Source organism: Eumetopias jubatus, unplaced genomic scaffold, assembly GCF_037043125.1.
Source record: "Eumetopias jubatus isolate StellerSeaLion01/CBP00866 unplaced genomic scaffold, mEumJub1_p1.0 scaffold_5, whole genome shotgun sequence".
Classification (NCBI taxonomy): Eukaryota; Metazoa; Chordata; class Mammalia; order Carnivora; family Otariidae; genus Eumetopias; species Eumetopias jubatus.
In genome coordinates this window covers 90,551,846-90,556,966 of record NW_028274811.1, presented here as the reverse complement: position 1 = coordinate 90,556,966, position 5,121 = coordinate 90,551,846, and the positions used below count along the sequence as shown (strand labels likewise).

Below are 5,121 nucleotides of genomic sequence, written 5' to 3'. Positions count from 1 at the left end.
TTTCTTTCTTTCTTTCTTTCTTTCTTTCTTTCTTTCTTTCTTCCTTCCTTCCTTCCTTCCTTTCTTCCTTCCTTCCTTCCTTCCTTCCTTCCTTCCTTTCTTCCTTTCTTTCTTTCTTTCTTTCTTTCTTTCTTTCTTTCTTTCTTTCTTTCTTTCTTTCTTTCCTTTCTTTCTTTCTTTCTCTTTCTTTCTTTCTTTCTTTCTTTCTTTCTTTCTTTCTTTCTTTCTTTCTTTCTTTCTTTCTTTCTTTTTCTTTATTCCAGGGCCACTCAGGATTCCCAGAGGGTAGCAGTACTTAGATAATTCATTTTTAATCATCTCAGCCACACGAGAAAAGGTTACATTTTTTTTTAAGATTTTATTTATTAGAGAGAGAGAGAGCACACAAGCAGGGGGAGTAGTAGGCAGAGGGAGAAGGAGAAGCAGGCCCCCCACTGAGCAGGGAGCCTGACGTGGGACTGGATCCCAAGACCCTGGAATCAGGACCTGAGCCAAAGGCAGACGCTTAACCGACTGAGCCACCCAAGCGCCCTGAAAAGGTTACATCTTTTTTTTTTTAAGCAACTGTGCCACCCACGTGCCCCTGGATGAGTCTTTTAATAGAAAAACACACGTGAGACAGTAGCAACACAGTGTCTTGGCAATCCAGATGGCACGGGGCTTCAGTTCTTCACCTTGGGAGGTGGCCTGTACACCACCCACCACCACTGCGTGGTCTCTTTCATATGGCTCTAAGGTCAACTGCTCCTGGGCTTCATGTTCTCCTGCTGCATCTTCTTCACTTCAGAGGCAAACACAGCCTCGGCAGAGGCCATGGAGTCAATGCAATTGGCCTTAATAGAAATCACAAAGTGTCCTCCGTTACGAAGGAAAGTGTGGGCATTCAGGGCTATGATCCGGGTCTGGTCTGGCTGGGCCACGTTGGCAAAGATCACATCCACCATTTCGATGAGCATGAGGTATTTGTGTGGGTGCCGAGCATCTTCAATAACAGGAATAATGTTGGTCCTCTTCTTGGCCAAGTTAAAGAGGTCACAGCCAGAGCGGTGGGAGAACTCAACTGCATAGACTAGACCGTCCGGGCCTATGATATCAGAGACGTGGGAGACAGTGGTGCCTGATGCAGCCCCAAGGTAGAGCACCTTGGCCCCCAGCTTGATATGGATCTGGTCTACACCACCCAGGATTGATGCTGCCAGCTTGGAGCGGAAGGGGTTCCAGGCACGGTACTCGATTTTGTCATCTTCCTCCACAATTGAGACTCTCTTCTCTCCATAAACTGATTCTCCAGGGACCAGATTCTTGGTGACAAGTGCATCTTCCTTTCCTCGACAAATGAAGACACCTTCATGCTGATGAGGTTCCACCATCACATTCTTCCCCAACTGGTTTCCTCTTTTCCCTCCCTGACCATGACCCCCATTGCCACCAGACTGGAAACCTCCGCCACCTCGACCTCCTCCTCCTCGGCCTCAGCCCCTAAAGCCTCCACCACGACCTCTGCCCCTGCCAAAGCCTCCTCAGCCTCCACCACGACCACCACGGTCACCAAAGCCCCTTCGGCCACCGAAGCCACCCCCACGGGGGCCAAAACCTGGCTTCATGGCGGGAGCTCAGCTCCCCGGCTCAGGACTCTGTGGTGTCCCAGACTACACGAGTCCAGTGCTTTCACACGTGGGCGAAAAGGTTACATCTTAATCAAAATATGGCATGGCAGAAATGAGTGCACGAGTGGGAGGGGAAGGGAGCTTGGCTAGATTTGAACTTGAGCTGTGGCCTGCACTTTTGTAGGAAAGTCAATGACTTGCTGGTTTTCCCACCCTGTGGGCCCACCCTCTACCAAATAAGTTTGCCTTGCATTCATTAATTTACCCACTCAGTTATTCATCCCCCAACACTCACTGACTATACTATTCATTAGGCTGGGGGCCAGGCTCCAGGAGACCAGAACTTTGCCCTAGGTAGCTCAAGATCTATAGCAGGAGTCCACGAACTGTTTTGATAAAGGGCCAGATAGTAAATATTTTAGACTTTGCAGGCCACATGGTTTCTGTCACAATGACTCATCCCAGCCATTATAACACAAAAGTAGCCAGGGACAATAGGTAAATAAATGGTGGGGATGTGTTCCAATAACACTTTACAAGTGGCCCTAGCTTGTGCTTTGGTTATTCTATCAGTTACTGACAGAGAGGTGCTCAAGTTGCCCTCCTCATTCAAAGCAGTAGGCAGTGGAAATTGTTCACTTAAAACAAGAAATCCAAACTTGTACGAATATATCTTAGGCATTTTATTTTACCTTACAGCATATTGAAATAAGAAATCATCTTGAGCTAAATGCTAATGAAAATATTACTTTGTTATGAGCCACATATTACTTGGTTGTGAGTCACAGCCAAGACTGCTCAGAAGGAAATATATACCTTTAAATGCTTATATTTAAACAGAAGAAAGTTTGAAAAACCATCATCTAAGAATCCATCACGAGAAGTTAGAAAAAGAAGAGCAAATCAAACCCAAATGAAGTAGAAGAAAGGAAAGATAAAGAACAGAGTTGAATTCAATAAAATGGAGACAAATTAAATCTCACTGGAGGGCATCTTTTGTGCAGTCAACCCTCAGTGAATGAGCAGCCTTCCCTTCCACTTACATTGGAAAGCTGCCAGGGTTCCCCATTTAGCACCATGCTGGCTTGGGGGCTGAGTTAAATATATTTTCTCATGTTAAGGAAGAATCGATTGATCCCTATTTTATTATGAAGCACTGACTTGTGGCAAATGCCTTTCAGCTGTCATAGAGGTGAGTGATGTGGGAAACGAAAGCAAAAGAAAAAATTAAATGTCCTTACTGCCTACAGCCCTTCGAAAAGTCCTTGAAACAGCTACAGTGACCTTCCTCTGGGAGCCCAGCTGCCTCCGTGTTGACACTTTGCTAAGGGCAAAAGGCAATCTTAGCTTAACTTTATCCCGACACCCCAGGATCCTGCAAGTCTGCTTTAACATATGAAAATTCCTTTGGAAACTTCCTTTATCTCTACCCCACAAGATCCATGTTAGCAATCATCCTCCAAGCATGTGGCCCACCTTATACATCTGCAGGGTCTCATGACTCAGATTTTATTAGACAGTAATAAATGACCTTTTCCTTATAGTAGCTAACCCCCTTAAGGCCCTGAAAACCTTGCTCCAAATTCCTCAGAGACTTATGCTAATCCAAACCCCCTCCCAACTTGAAAGTATATAATCGGTCACCTGTCACAACCCCAGGGCCGCTCTTTCTGAGCACAGGTCCTATCCCCATGCCTTAATAAGACCACCTTTTTGCACTGAAGATGTTGCAAGGGTCCTTTCTTGGCCACCAGCTCTGAACCCCAACATTTCTACGTCAGTGATCACATGATTTTTCTCTTTAAATCATTAATTTAATCAATTTCTGAGATAAAATCACCCTTGAATTCCTGAAATGAACCCTCCTCGGTCCTATCATATTGTTTATGTTTTCTTTCACTTGTGAGAGTTTTTTTTTTTTAAGTCTTTCACTTTTAACTGGATGCTGCAGAATGGTTTCTAATACTTTATTTAGAATTTCGTATTAGTGTTCATGTGTGCCATTAATCTACACTTTTCTTTTTGTCTCAATTTTTACTAGACTTACTGATGTTATTGTCACTGTGTAAAAAAAATAGAAAATAGGATGCTTTTTATTTGGTCTAGATTAGTAGGAGTAAAACAGAATAATCCATTATTTATAAAGCATTTTGTTTTATGTAGCATTTTGTTTTAAAGAATTACAGATTTATAGAAAGGTTGTAAAAAAAATGTATGAATTTACCATGTACCCAGGTTCCCTAAATGTATATATCAGTTTTTCTGAATCTTTTGAGAGTAAATTATAGATACATCCCTATAGCCCTAGATACTTTGGTGTGTGTTTTCTAAACACAAGGACATATCCTTATGATAATCAGGATACAACTGTCAAAACCAGGAAATTACCACTGATCCATTGCTAACATCTAATCTGCAGGCCTTATTCAAGTTTTACCAGTTTTTCTCAATAGTGCCTTTCATAGAAATACTGTTTCCTAGTTAGCTCCCAATCCAGCCTCACACATGCCTCTAGTTGTCAAGTCTCCTCAGACTCTTTTCATCTGGAGCAATTCCTCAGTCTTTGTTTTCAATAATCTTGACATTTTAAAGGTGTGCAGGCTATTTATTTTGTGTAATATCCTCAGCTGGAGTTTGTTTGATATTTCCTCATGACTAGATTCAAATTACCCATTTTGTGTCAGAAATACCACAGAGGTACAGTTATGTCCTTTTTAGTATATTATGTCAGGAGACACATAAATGTTTGCTTCTTACAAGTCATGGTAACTTCCATCACTTGATGAATGTGGTATCTTCCAGATCCTCCCCTGTAAGGAATATCTGTTCTTTAAGAGTTTGATCAAAATTCCTCTAGAAATTTTATGGTATTTTTTTTTTCCATGGAGGGGAAGGTAGCTCTTTCAAAACTATGTATTTGGTTTATTTAGACTTTCATCTCTTATAAGATAAAATTTGAAAATTTACCCTTCCCTGGAAAATTGTTTATTTCATATAGGTCTTAAATTGGTCTTTTTTAGGGAGTGGGATACATACCTGTGTGCACAGCTCATTAGAGCATGACCGGGCCCGCGGAACAAGGGCAAGTTGAGGCCAACGGAGGAAAGTCTGTTCACTGTGCAAAGCAGCGAGGACTCTCCCCGGAGAGGGATATGGATCCTGTGAAAGGTTCTGGGCAGGGGAGTGGTCTGAGCAGACAGGGGTGTGTCAATTCTGGGTGTGACTGTGATGTGGCAGTTCCAAACCAATCGGAGGCTGGAGTCAAGCAGGTCTGTGAGGAAAGGTGAGCAGTACTCTAGGTGAGATGCGGCAGAACAGTCTAGCGACTGTTCCTCGAGTGGAAGAAAGAGGGGCATAAAGCGCCTCTCCGGCACTTTATGCAAGGCCAATCTGCAAGGACTCGCAGCTCAGTGGGAAGTGTAGGTGTCGGGGACACATCCTACGTTGATCCTGGTCGAGTGCCTGTTCTAAGGGAGCCACTTCCCTCGGAGCAAGATGAGCAAGACGGAACTTC

The 5,121-nt window shown here is 43.4% G+C and overlaps 1 pseudogene; it reads right to left on the bottom strand.

The window, feature by feature from the left end:
- Positions 1-662: 662 nt before the first annotated feature.
- On the bottom strand, positions 663-1,625 carry LOC114208657 (rRNA 2'-O-methyltransferase fibrillarin pseudogene; annotated as a pseudogene).
- Positions 1,626-5,121: the final 3,496 nt, after the last annotated feature.